The sequence below is a fragment of the Canis lupus genome, chromosome 19 (assembly GCF_048164855.1).
Source record: "Canis lupus baileyi chromosome 19, mCanLup2.hap1, whole genome shotgun sequence".
In the NCBI taxonomy this organism is placed as follows: domain Eukaryota; kingdom Metazoa; phylum Chordata; class Mammalia; order Carnivora; family Canidae; genus Canis; species Canis lupus.
Genome location: NC_132856.1, coordinates 44,844,829 through 44,856,935, shown reverse-complemented (window position 1 = coordinate 44,856,935; position 12,107 = coordinate 44,844,829).

The following is a 12,107-nucleotide window of genomic DNA, read 5'->3' as shown; positions in this document are numbered from 1 at the left end:
GAAGTCACTTTTCTCAGCCTGCACTTAGGCAATAGGGAGTTATGCTCGTTTTCAGTTAGGGTGGAGCTTGGATTTCTTTTTAAGGGTCAGCCTCCGGTGTTTCTCTCCATCTTTTCTTCCTTCCCTTGCTCTCCAAAAGTCTTGTTTCCGAAGTCTTTCTTTCAACATACGCTTGATATTTTTTCTCTTTAGATATAAAGATTCCCAGGTTTTTGGCTCAGTCCCTATATGCTTCTCTTTTCCTTAAAGAAAAATTTTTCTGAATTGGCCCTACAGAATTCCCCTTCTCTGGGATACTCAGTTAGAAAGGGTTCTATGGGGCAATGTATGCGGAAACTAGCTCATTCCTCACCCATCCATAGGGACTTCTAGTGCATGTAAACATATTAAATGCTCTGACAAGTCCTGCAATAAGGAGGCCTGTTCAACTCAAAAGTTTCCCAAAGGTATTTCACCTTGAGGCCTTTTATCATATTCCATTGATTCAGAGACACACATGTTCATCCTCACACGTTAACATTTCCAAAATTGGGGTGCATCTTACAGCTGATTAGGTAAGAAAATAATATGTCTTTTCTTTCTTAGAAGTTCCTCCAGTCATGGCGTCAGATATATCTGATGGTATTTGAGGTTTGAGGAAATGCAGTATTTTTTTAAGTAGGCTCCACACCCAGCGTGGAGCCTAAAGTGGGGCTCGAACTCATAACCCTGAGGTCAAGACCTGATCTGAGATCAAGAGTGGGACGCTTAACTGACTGAGTCACCCAGGGGCCCTGGAAATGCAGTATTCATGGCACAACTATGGATATTCTTCAGAACCAGTGGAAAGTGGAAACTCTATTAAGAAACTCAGCCTGTAGGGGATCCCTGGGTGGCTCGGTGGTTTAGCACCTGCATTCGGCCCAGGGCGTGATCCTGAAGTCCCAGGATCGAGTCCCACATCAGGCTCCCAGCATGGAGCCTGCTTCTCCCTCTGCCTGTGTCTCTGCCTTTCTCTCTCTCTCTCTCTCTGTCTCTCATAAATAAATAAAATTAAAAAAAATAAATCTTAAAAAAAAAAAGAAAGAAACTCAGCCTGCCTGGTCCTCAGACCCCACTTCTCCCTGGTTAGATATTATGCCTCCCTGGTTTTAGGTATTCTTCAGTTTATTTTTCAACCTAGATTCACAGGGCATGCTGCCCCAGCCTTCTCTACTTTACACAATGACCAGAATGAATATTCCTTTATGTATTGAGGGGATGTTAGGGATGGCCAGCTTTGCAATATTAACTTATACAAACAGAACATGTCCACAGTGTAATAGTATTTAAGGATTTCACAAGGCTTATATTCATTCATTCTTTCCAGACTTTTCCAAATTCACTGTAATCCCTTAAAATATGGGCTATTAAAAAAACCCCAAACTAATAGTTCTCTTGAGATATTGTTCATATATCATAGAGTATAACTCATATAAATGTAATTTGGGACGCCTGGATGGCTCAGTGGTTAAGCTCTGCTTTCAGCTCAGGGTGTGATCCTGGAGCTCAGGGATGGAGTCCCACATCAGGCTCTCTGCAGGAAGCCTGCTTCTCCCTCTGCTTATGTCTCTGCCTCCCTCTCTCTCTCTGTGCCTCTCATGAATAAATAAATAAAATCTTTAAAAAAGTAATTTAAAATGCACAATTCTTTTTTTTTAAAGATATTTATTTATTTATTTATTTGAGAGAGAGAGCACTAGTAAGGGGGAGACGTAGAAGGAGAAGCAGACTCCCCACTGAGGAAGGAGCCCAATGCGGGACTTGATCCCAGGACCCTGGACCCTTGGATCAAGACCTGAGCCAAAGGCAGATACTTAACTGACTGAGCCACCAATGTACTGAGTCCTAAAATGTACACCACTTTTTAATGTATATTTTAAAATGTACAACTCAGTGTCTTTTTTAGTTTGTTTTGTTTTTGGGTGTTTTTTTTTTTTGTGAGTTTTCACAAAATTGTGCATTAAACCACTATCTAATTCCAGAACATTTTCATTACTTCATGGGCTGCTTTAGTTTTGCTTTCTAGGGCTGTTGTTTGCATTTTCCAAATAATAAAATATATTCGGAGGATCCGAGGCTAGTTCCAAGGAAAGTGCAGGAAAAATAAGTGGCAAAAAGAGGGAAGTTTGGGGCAGGAAAAGTCAGACAATCTTTACAGCCCCCAAGGTGGAGTAGGGGAGATGAGGCGATCAGTGGCAGAGTTAATTTCTTTTGAGAGTGTTTATCTGGTTGGGCCTTCTGGGGTTTCGGGGGTTGGCCATTACAGAGATGATTAAGCCAATCTCATGTTTGATTAGATTAGGAGAGTCTCTAAGCCAAGGGAGGTTCCGCTGCTTCTGGGATGATCAGAGTGTCTGCTGTCCGGGAAGCCTCTGGGCAGGACCAGCAGGGGAGATCTGGGGAGATGAGTCCTGGAGTCAGGCAGGCCTGGGTCTGAATCCCAGTTCCACCGACTCCCTGCTGTGTGGCTCTGGACAAGTTACCGTACAGCTCTGATCTTCAGCTTCTTTATATGTTCATCACAATGTCTGTTTTTCAGTGTTATAGGGTAGAGACAGAACTCAGGGCCTGGTGGACACATGGCTGTCACTCTGGTACCTGGCGAAGTAATGATCGTCCATGGAGGAACCCAGAAAGGGTAATGAGAAGCTGGAACAGGCAACATAGGCAGCACTTGAGAAAATGAAAGTCATTAGCCCAGATCACAGCAGATTTGGGACACGTGAGGATTGGTTTTAGTGTCTGAAGGGCTGTTTTCTTGAGGCAAGACTAGACTTCATGTTTGTACCTCTCCACAGCAGAGTTCTGGGCATAGTTGGGATGTTGTAGAAGGAGGCTTTTAGCTTCGTTCAAGGATGAGCTGCTTGTCAAGAGAGGTAATCAAGAGTGGTGGAGAGGGCCATCTCCCAAGGATATGAAAAGTCAGCAACAGATGCTGGGTGTCCGTCACCTGGGGCTGCACTGGACGCTTCTGACTCCAAGCTGCAGAAACTCAGTGATAGGATGGCCAGTTGCCAACTCCTGAGCAAGCTGGGACATGCGCGATGTTTCCTCACTCTGGGTTCTCCTCGGGCCTGCTGGACCGCCCAGCAGAGTTGGCCCCAGCCGGGAAGTGAAGGGAGAAAGCAAGAAAGTGATTCTCTTCTGGCAGGCCCAGCCCCTTGAATGGAAGAGGCTGTCAGAACGGCCGCCAGAAGAGTCAAAAGCAGTGGCTTTCAGGCCCCAAGGGAACAATTTTCTTTGGGGGTCCCTTTTGGGGTGTACCCTGCCTTGGGCAGGACTCTGTCCACTCACGCTGTCGCCTGGGTTCCCACCTCCTCTCCTTGTTATTCAGGAGGGCTGCTTTCTATTCATTGCCCCATGTGTTCTGTCCAATTTAATTGCTCTGTCATCAGAGATTAATCCCAACAGATAAGAAAAAGACATCTGGAGAATATTGACTCTATTACTTCTTATCCTCCCTCTGGGGGCCTTCAGTACATTCGGCTCTGTTCCAGAGCTTTGTGAGGTTGTTGGAGTGGCTCGTTTCGGCAGGTGAGCTAACAAGGGTCTGGTGCTGAGCTCTGCCCGAGGCTGGATGCTGGCAGGGCCTGCTCACCTGTTGCTGTGCGGGAGAGGCAAGAGCTAGGCCTGGAGGCCTCTGGTCCCATCCCAGCCAGGAGCAGTCCCTGCCTTTCTGAGCTGCTAAGAGATAGAAAGGCATCCCCAGAGGCAGGCTGCCTTTAAAGAATATAACTTTAAGGGGCACCCGAGTGCCTCAGTCAGCTAAGTGTCTGGCTCTTGGTTTGGGCTCAGGTCATGATCTCAGGGTTGCAAGATCCAGCTCTGAGTCGGGCTCCACGCTCAGTGCAGAGCCTGCTTGAGAAGGCTTTGCCTCTGCTCCTTTCCCTCCTGTCTTGTGCACGTGCTCTCTCTCTAAAATAATAATACACAAGTCTTTTTTTTATGTTTTAAAGATTTTTATTTACTTATTCGTGAGAGACACACACAGAGAGAGAGGCAGAGACATAGGCTAAGGGAGAAGCAGGCTCCCTGCAAAGAGCCTGATGATGTGGGACTCGATCCTGGATCCCAGGATCACACCCTGGGCCAAAGGCAGATGCTCAACCGCTGAGCCACCCAGGTGTCCCTACACAGGTCTTAAAAAAAAAAAAAAAAAGAATATAGCTTTAACAAGCTCATCCTAAATGACACATCATCAAAGCTTTACCAAGATCTTTCTGGTTGTTCAAAAGATGGCCAACATCTCTCCTTCTCACTCTCTTTCCTCCCCCATGCCCACTCTTTCTCTCCCCGGCCCTGTCCCTTTCTCTCTCCTTCCAGCTCTTTATAGTTGTTGTCTTTTTTTTTTTTTTTTAAGATTTTATTTATTTACTTGAGAGAGAGAGAGAGAGAGAGAGAGAGAGAGAATGAGCAAGGGGAGGGGCAGAGGGAGAGGGAGAAGCAGACTTTCTGCTGAGCAGGGAGCCTGATAAGGGGGCTCGATCCCAGGACTCTGAGATCATGACCTGAGCCAAAGTCAGACACTTAGCCAACTGAGCCACCGAGGCACCCCTTGATTATGGTTTCTAAGGGCTCTGCATCTGGACCTGCTGATAGGGCTGGGCAAGGGTTGGGGGTGGTGGGGTAGGGGTGGGGGTCTCAGCCACAGGTCAGCCTGGGGGTCCAGGAAGCATTTGGGGAGACTGCCTTTGTTTTGTCCAACCACGCCTGTCATTTCCCAGGGGACCCCTTCAGTGAGCACACTCTCATCCATGTGTAAAATAAAATGATTACCTGGGGAACAAGTACCCACATTTTCTGCAATTGTCGCTGGTGACTCTGTCACCCTTTGTTGCTTTCCCAGTCCTGAGCTCCTCATTTTTAAGACTATGTGTTGTGTGTCTCTGGCTCTATTTTATTTGTGTACAGATGATAGCGCGTTATCACCTGTTCTGCCCCTCGGGTTTTTCCTTTCTTCCAGCATAACAAGATTCTTGCTTATCTTTCCGTGTCTGTACAGAGGAAGCAACGTGAATCATTTTTAATGACTTGTGCATCGAGTGCGCTTTCTGCTCTGGGGCACTGCTGCCATCTGTCCCCAGGCCTGCAGACTGTGGCCCTGTGTCCCCAGGCTGCCATGTGAGTCACAGGGGGCCAGAGGCAGATGGCAGCTCAAATGTGGCAGTCCAGGAGAGCTTAGCGAAGGCACTGTCTACAAAGATGTGGTCATAGGAAAGGGAACCAGCCAGGGGGAGTGCCGTGCTTAGGGTCAGCACCATCCATTTGCTCATTTGATCAGGTCAGGGGTGGTGATGGGGGGTGGGGGGGGGGACATGTGACTTGCCCAAGGTCATACCGCAGGAGGTATAGCTATTGGGAAAAGAGGTGTCCTGACTCCTCATCAGTGGTTTGCTTAAATTGTCAGAAAATGAGATAAGACCAAAAACCCAAAACAAAAAACCACCCTTGGTTATTCAGATTCTACTTGTGAGTCTAAGGAAAGAGTTTTTAAATTAATCTTTTCCACAATCAAGACCAATTAGTGAACTCTTCTATTATGATTTTCCATAATTTTTCTATTTACCCAACTTACAAATTGCTTTTTAAGTCGTAACTTGTAAATTTATTCATAGAAAATGTTTTTAAAAGCAAAAATTGGGTATCAGTTTAAGTGCCCCAAATAGGATAATTGGCAAGTAAATGAGGATTTGTCTCCCCAAGTGGAAATTATGCATTTCTTAAGCTTGGTATTGATGAAGAGTTTGCAATAAATGGAAAATGCTTCGCCATAATGTTCAAAGAAAATTGTGATCTCCGATTTATAGAGAGTACCACTATAATTAAATGTTAATTCAGGGATCCCTGGGTGGCGCAGCGGTTTGGCGCCTGCCTTTGGCCCAGGGCGCGATCCTGGAGACCCGGGATCGATTCCCACGTCGGGCTCCCGGTGCATGGAGCCTGCTTCTCCCTCTGCCTGTGTCTCTGCCTCTCTCTCCCTCTGTGACTATCATAAATAAATAAAAATTAAAAAAAATATTTAAAAAAAAATGTTAATTCACGCATGCACTGCAACAAATAAACCCTGAAACTTACACAAAGAAAAATAAATACAGGAAAAAAAATACACCAACATGTTACTGATAGTGATTATCTTTAGATGGGGGAAAATATGGGTGATTGTTATTTGCTCTGTATTTTCATAATGATAATGGCAGCAACTACAACAACTGCAATTCAAAATAAAGTCTCTAAAAAAGAAGAAAAAACAAACAAACAACAACAACAACAACAAAAAACAAAATAAAGTCTCTGGTCATTTGACAAAGATTGAATATCCAGAGACATAAGAATCCCCACAACCTCGGACAAGTCATTTCTCTTTCAGGAATCTGGCCTGAGGAAGTCATTCTGCTTTTGGAAAAAGTTCCAGGTAGGAAGAAGTTTGTTGCAGGTAGAAACTGGCAACCACCTGAATCATTTCTGCTAAGTCTGGGGGGCGGGGAGAATGTGTTTGTCAGACTAATGCTGCATATCATGTATGTAAGCTCTTCTTAATCTGCTCAAGCAAGAGCATTTGGCAACAGCAGTTGGCGCTACTACTTGGTTGAGTTTGGGGAAGTTCACTGTCATCTTCCAGAGTTTATCTGGCTTTTGTAGGGCACCACCATCCTTACAGCTTTTACCACGTTAAGAGCAGCACCAGTCTGCCATGCCCCTAGGGATGTGATGAGGGTGGGGGGCACTTTCGGGGGGAGCACTTTCAGGGGTTTCCATTTGGTCTTTTCTTTCACATTAGCTTCCACCCCCCAGGCCAGGGCACCAGGAAGGGCTCTTACCCCCAAGTAGATCCATTCACGTCATTCATTTGAGGGCTAGGGAAATGACCACCAGTTGGCTCCAGGGCTGGAGCTCCTGAGCCTTCAACTCAGGTCATGATCCCGGGGTCCTGGGTTGCTTCTCCCTCTACCTATGTCTCTATGTCTCTCATGAATAAATAAATAAAATCTTAAAAAAAAAGGGACGCCTGGGTGGCTCAGTGGTTGAGCGTCTGCCTTTGGCTCAGGGCGTGATCCTGGAGTCCTGGGATCGAGTCCCACATCAGGCTCCTTGCATGGAATCTGTGTCTCTGCCTTTCTCTCTCTGTCTCTTGTGAATAAATAAATAAAATATTTAAAAAAAATCTTTTAAAAAAAGATCAAATCAGACGACACAGAGAGAAAGATTTGTAACATGCAGTAAGTCACAGTTGTTATTTTTCATCCTGGGAACGTCCACTCTGGGTTGGAGTCCTGGCACCACCAAGAATGGAGTGCATATCCTTGGGCAGGTGGCCATGCCTCTGTGCTTCAGTTCCCTCATCTGTAAAATGGGCATAATGGCATCTGCTTTGCAGAGTTGTGAGTGTAATTGGGCCACTGTAAAACATAGAAGGGCCTGGCATAGTTCCACATACAGCTTTTCCTGAATGGAAGCTTTATTTTATCAAGAATTCTTCACCCTGAATGCCCAGGTTGCATGGAGTTCCTTGCTGATGGACTGGTGGAGCTTTGGCTGAGCCCAGAATCCGGTTTATGTGAGACCATCCAAGTTGAATCATCCAGGTCTTGATTTTCCAACTCACTGGGGAGGTCTCTACTCCCAAAAGCAACTTCTCTTCTGGCCCGCATGTGCCTCAAAGTGCGCCATTAGAAAGGTATGTGCCTTTGCATCTTTTTCATCTCTGGAAAGCCCTTAACCGGTACATCACAATACCATCAGCACAATAAACAGCTCAGGAGGGGTTTGCAGAGTGAAGCACGGTGAGGGTCCTGCAGGCTAGAGGAACAGCCCAACCAAGGACCCAGAGGAGGAGGCAGCGCTGTGCTCTGTGCTCAGAGTCACTGGAGGACACAGTGGGAGAGAGATCGTGGAGATGAGCATGAGGGTGCCAAGATTACCTGGGGAGACTCAGGGAAGGAGAAGGCTCAGCCTCTCCCCTGAGACATTCCCAGTGCCTGTGGGGGGCTGCCTCCAGCTGAGAACTTCTCCCTAGGGAGTCTGGAGCTGGGCTTGGCTGCCTCCTTTGAAAGCGTGCTTCTCTGTCCTGCCAGGGCCTTTGGGGCATGGTGTTGGGGCGTCCGCCATCACCAGCAGCCACATTTAACACCAGGCTCCATCCCGCAGGGAACAGGTGGCAGCATTGCCTCTGGCACTCTGCCGGGGATGGAACCAGCCCTCTGAGATCCCAGCAGCGCTGGGAACGGGCTGGGTTTTGAAGGCTGCCTCTTCCTTGGCATGTATGTGGTTTTAGTGGCAACCGGATGAGTGGGCTGGTGTTTCTTCTGGGTTAAGAAAGCAAACACATAGAAATACCGCCCAACCAGCCTAGATGAGGGAGGCGGTGAAGTGCAGCCAGGAGTGTGGCTTTGGGGGAACAGATCTGAGACAGAGTTCTGGCACTTGGCTTTGCCATGGGGCCCTGGGCTTTTCTCTTAAACCCTGGAATGCCCAGTTTCTCCAGATGTGACTTGGAACCCCAAGTGCTGCTGTTGACATTCAGCTGTAAAGGTGGAGGGCACAGCCCAGCTCAGATGGATGTGTCCAATAGTGGTAACTCTTGGCATGACGCCTGGGAGGTGCTGAAGCAGTGCATTCCCCACAGTCTCAGGCCAGATTCTTCCAGAACCTGGGCTAACGATTTATGTGCCATCAGTTTATTAAGGGAGTGTTCTCAGGAGAGCTTGGGAACAGCACGCAAGGGAAGGGGGGGAAGCTCCCCCAAAGGGAAGAGTTTGCCTTGGCCTGATCCTTTTGGGGGAGTTCTGGGCTTGTTTCACCCAGAGGCAAAGGAGCTGGTGCTTTATCTTCCACATAAGTCAGTTATTGGCCTCAGGCTGCCAGGAGGAAAGAAGATGATGGGCTCCCAGGCTCCTCTAGTTCTGCATAAGAGCAGAATGGCTCTGGTGCAAGGAGACAATCTTCTGAGCGTTGCAGGGTCAGGCCCTCGGAACAAAGCATGCAGAACCTAGGGGAAGGATGCACAGAGCTGATGAAAGATTTGGATGCATGATCTTGAATTTCCCCACTTGTATTCCAAGGGCCGTCCCCAAGCCCAGACTGCTGGGCCCAGGACCCGTTGCCTTGTCAGAGAATAAAGTTGATGACGTTTTAACTTTCTAGTATGAAAGACCTTGTTAGGTGTAAGATGGGAGATACTTGGAAGGAGATGGGATCTCTCTTCTTTCCCTAAAGGAACCAGGAGAGGTGTCTGGGGAGGCCCCTGCCCTCAGGGCACCCCAGCTGGCCAGCTCTGACTCCAGCTTGGTGCATACTTTGGGACATGAAGATCAAGTGGTGGCTTTCCTCTGCTGTTTGGGGACAGCCAGAGGGAACGGGAGGTTAGCTACCTCATCCCAGGGCACAGAGCTGCTAAGTAGAGCTGGGATTTGAACTTGGGACAGTAGTACTGATATGTGTTATCTAATGCTGCATAACAAATCATCGCAAAACCCAGTGGCTTAGAACGACAAACATTGACTGTCATGGTTTCTGTGGGCCAAGACTCTGGGAGCAGCTTCCCTGGGTGGTTCTGGCTCAGATTCCCCTCTTGATGTTGTTCTCACAGTGATCGCTGGGCTGCAGTCATCTGAAGGCTTGACTGGGGGTGGAGGGGCCAATACCAACCAGGCTCACTCAGGCCAGGGGCAAGTGGAGGCTCAGGTCCCTTCCACTGGGCTTTCCACAGGGCAGCTTGAGTACATCCTTGGTAGGGCAGCTGGCTTCCCCCTGGGCAGCGGTCCAAGAAAGAACGCAAGGAGGAAGCCATAATGCCTTTTATTATCAATCTTGGGATCACACAGTATTTCTTCTTCTTCTTCTTCTTCTTCTTCTTCTTCTTCTTCTTCTTCTTCTTCTTCTTCTTCTTCTTCTTCTTCTTCTTCAAGATTTATTTAGGAGCACCTGGGGGGCTCAGTTGTGGCTCATCTGCCTTCAGCTCAGGTCACGATCCCAGGGTCCTAGGATTGAGCCCTGAGTTGGTGCTTCTTGCTCAGTGGGGATCCCGCTTCTCTCTCTCCTCCCTGCTCGTGCTCTCACTCGCTGTCTGTCTCTCTCAAATAAATAAATAAAATCTTAAAAGAAAAAGATGTATTTATTTATTTTATGGGAGGGGGTGCGTTGCTCAGGCCTGGGAACACTGACAGCTCTGACCTCTGGACCTCTCTTCTCTGCTTCCCTTGGTATCTCAGTTCCCAGAGACAGATGCAAGAGCTCAAAGACCTGGGGTTCCACGTCTGTAGGAAAGAGGTACGGTGTGGTCACATCTGTCAAGGATGCAGGGGGAAGTCTCCGAAGGGCTGAGTCAGCGTCCCTGCTCAAAGCCCCAGTTCCCACCAGAGACTTGGTTCTGGACTAGGCCGATCCAGTCAGCACACACCTACTCTGACCCGAGGGTGAAGAAGTACTCATCCGTATCACCCATTTCTCTTTCTAGAGTCCTTGTGAGGGGGGCCCTCAAGGAGGTCAGGCTGAGGCGAGAAGACAGATGTCCCAAGGCAGCTGCGACTGATCCTTCTGCGAGCAAGCCCCTGGAAGACCTCCAACCACAGGGAGTAAATCAACCAAGGGCCCCAGCTGCTGGCTCTTGAATCCACCCCCTCATCTGTGCCGTGGCCATGAGGCTTCCCAGGTACCCATCAATACTGAGTACAGAAGGGATACCAAGGCTGGCCCATGGATGCCTTGGAGGTCCCCTAACTTTGGCTCACGACTCCCTGATGGCTTTTTGGAAACTCCGTTTGAAAGCACAGCAATCTAAGGTGCTCTGCCAACATTTCTCCTTCACTCAGAGTTAGGGTAGCCAGAAACAACACGGGTCACCCAGCTAAATGTGAATCTCAGATAAACCACAGCCAATTCTTGGCATAAGTATGTCCCAAATACTGCATGGGACATGATTATTAAAATAAAAAAAAAATCTGCTGTTAACCTGAAATTCTTATTTCCCTGTGTGTGCTATTTGCTAGATCCTGTGACCCTACTTGGGATCCGACTCACTTTGCAGACTCCTCTGTTCTCTGTTTCCTGCCACACATGCAATTCCCCTAATGAAATCTTTGTACATTAATCCTTTCTTGGCATCTGCTTCTCAGAGGGCCTGGACTAACACAGCAGGCGGGGCTGGGGGTGGAGAGCACAGTGTGGGCAGGCTTGACAAACATCTAGTGTCCTCACAGTGGGCATGGTCCTGGGAGTGGGGCTCTCTTTTTGCGGCTCAAAACCGTAATAGTGGGGGAGGAGGTGGAAGGGGAGCTCCTCTCCCTAGGTCCAACTTAGAAGAAGTTTCTAAGGGAAAGGAAGTTCTAAATCAGTTCTGTAATGTTAGGGTGTCCAAGAATTTCACAGGGGAATTACAAGGGAAAATGTCCCTCCCTCCAGATCTGATTCTAGAGGTCCAGGGTTGGGGTCAGCGATTTGCATTTTCCCAGGCTCCATACTCGATTTTGAAACTGCATAGGGAAAGTAACCCAGCTTATTTTGTAAAACTTCCCATAAATGCCGCTGCCTATGTTTACTTAACACTCTCTCTAAGTGGTAATTAATTTAGTAGTAGTCATATTTTCGTACTCGGGGCATCAAGGCTAGGAGTAAGTTTGCTTCCCTTTCTTCCTCTCCTCACTTACTTTTTTGAAGCCTCTTTCTGGGTTAGAAAATTTGCTGGAAGTTTGGGTCCTTGAGAAGATATGGCTTTTTTTTTTTTTTTTTGTAATGAGAGCAACACAAATCACTTTTCACCTTGCCTGCTAGGAGGCTCAGAGCAAGATTTTCTGAAAATTGCTGTGCTCTCTCTAAATCAGGATTTCTGATACAAGAGATTCTTGCCTCCTGCCAAGTGAACACTAATGGACTTCCTTATATTGTTATTGTTTTTTTCATTCTTGGCTTCAACAGTAGATCACCTCTTTGTTTCTTATTGTAGACAACTGACTTGGTCCTTTCGGAAGTATGTGGAGTAGAAACCAGTCCTCACTTACCCAACTTCTGAGAACTGGAGGTGCTTCCCAGGAGCCAGGATCTTTGGATCTGTGCTTCTGGGGGAGGGTTGGAGTGGACCCGTAAAGCCTCGG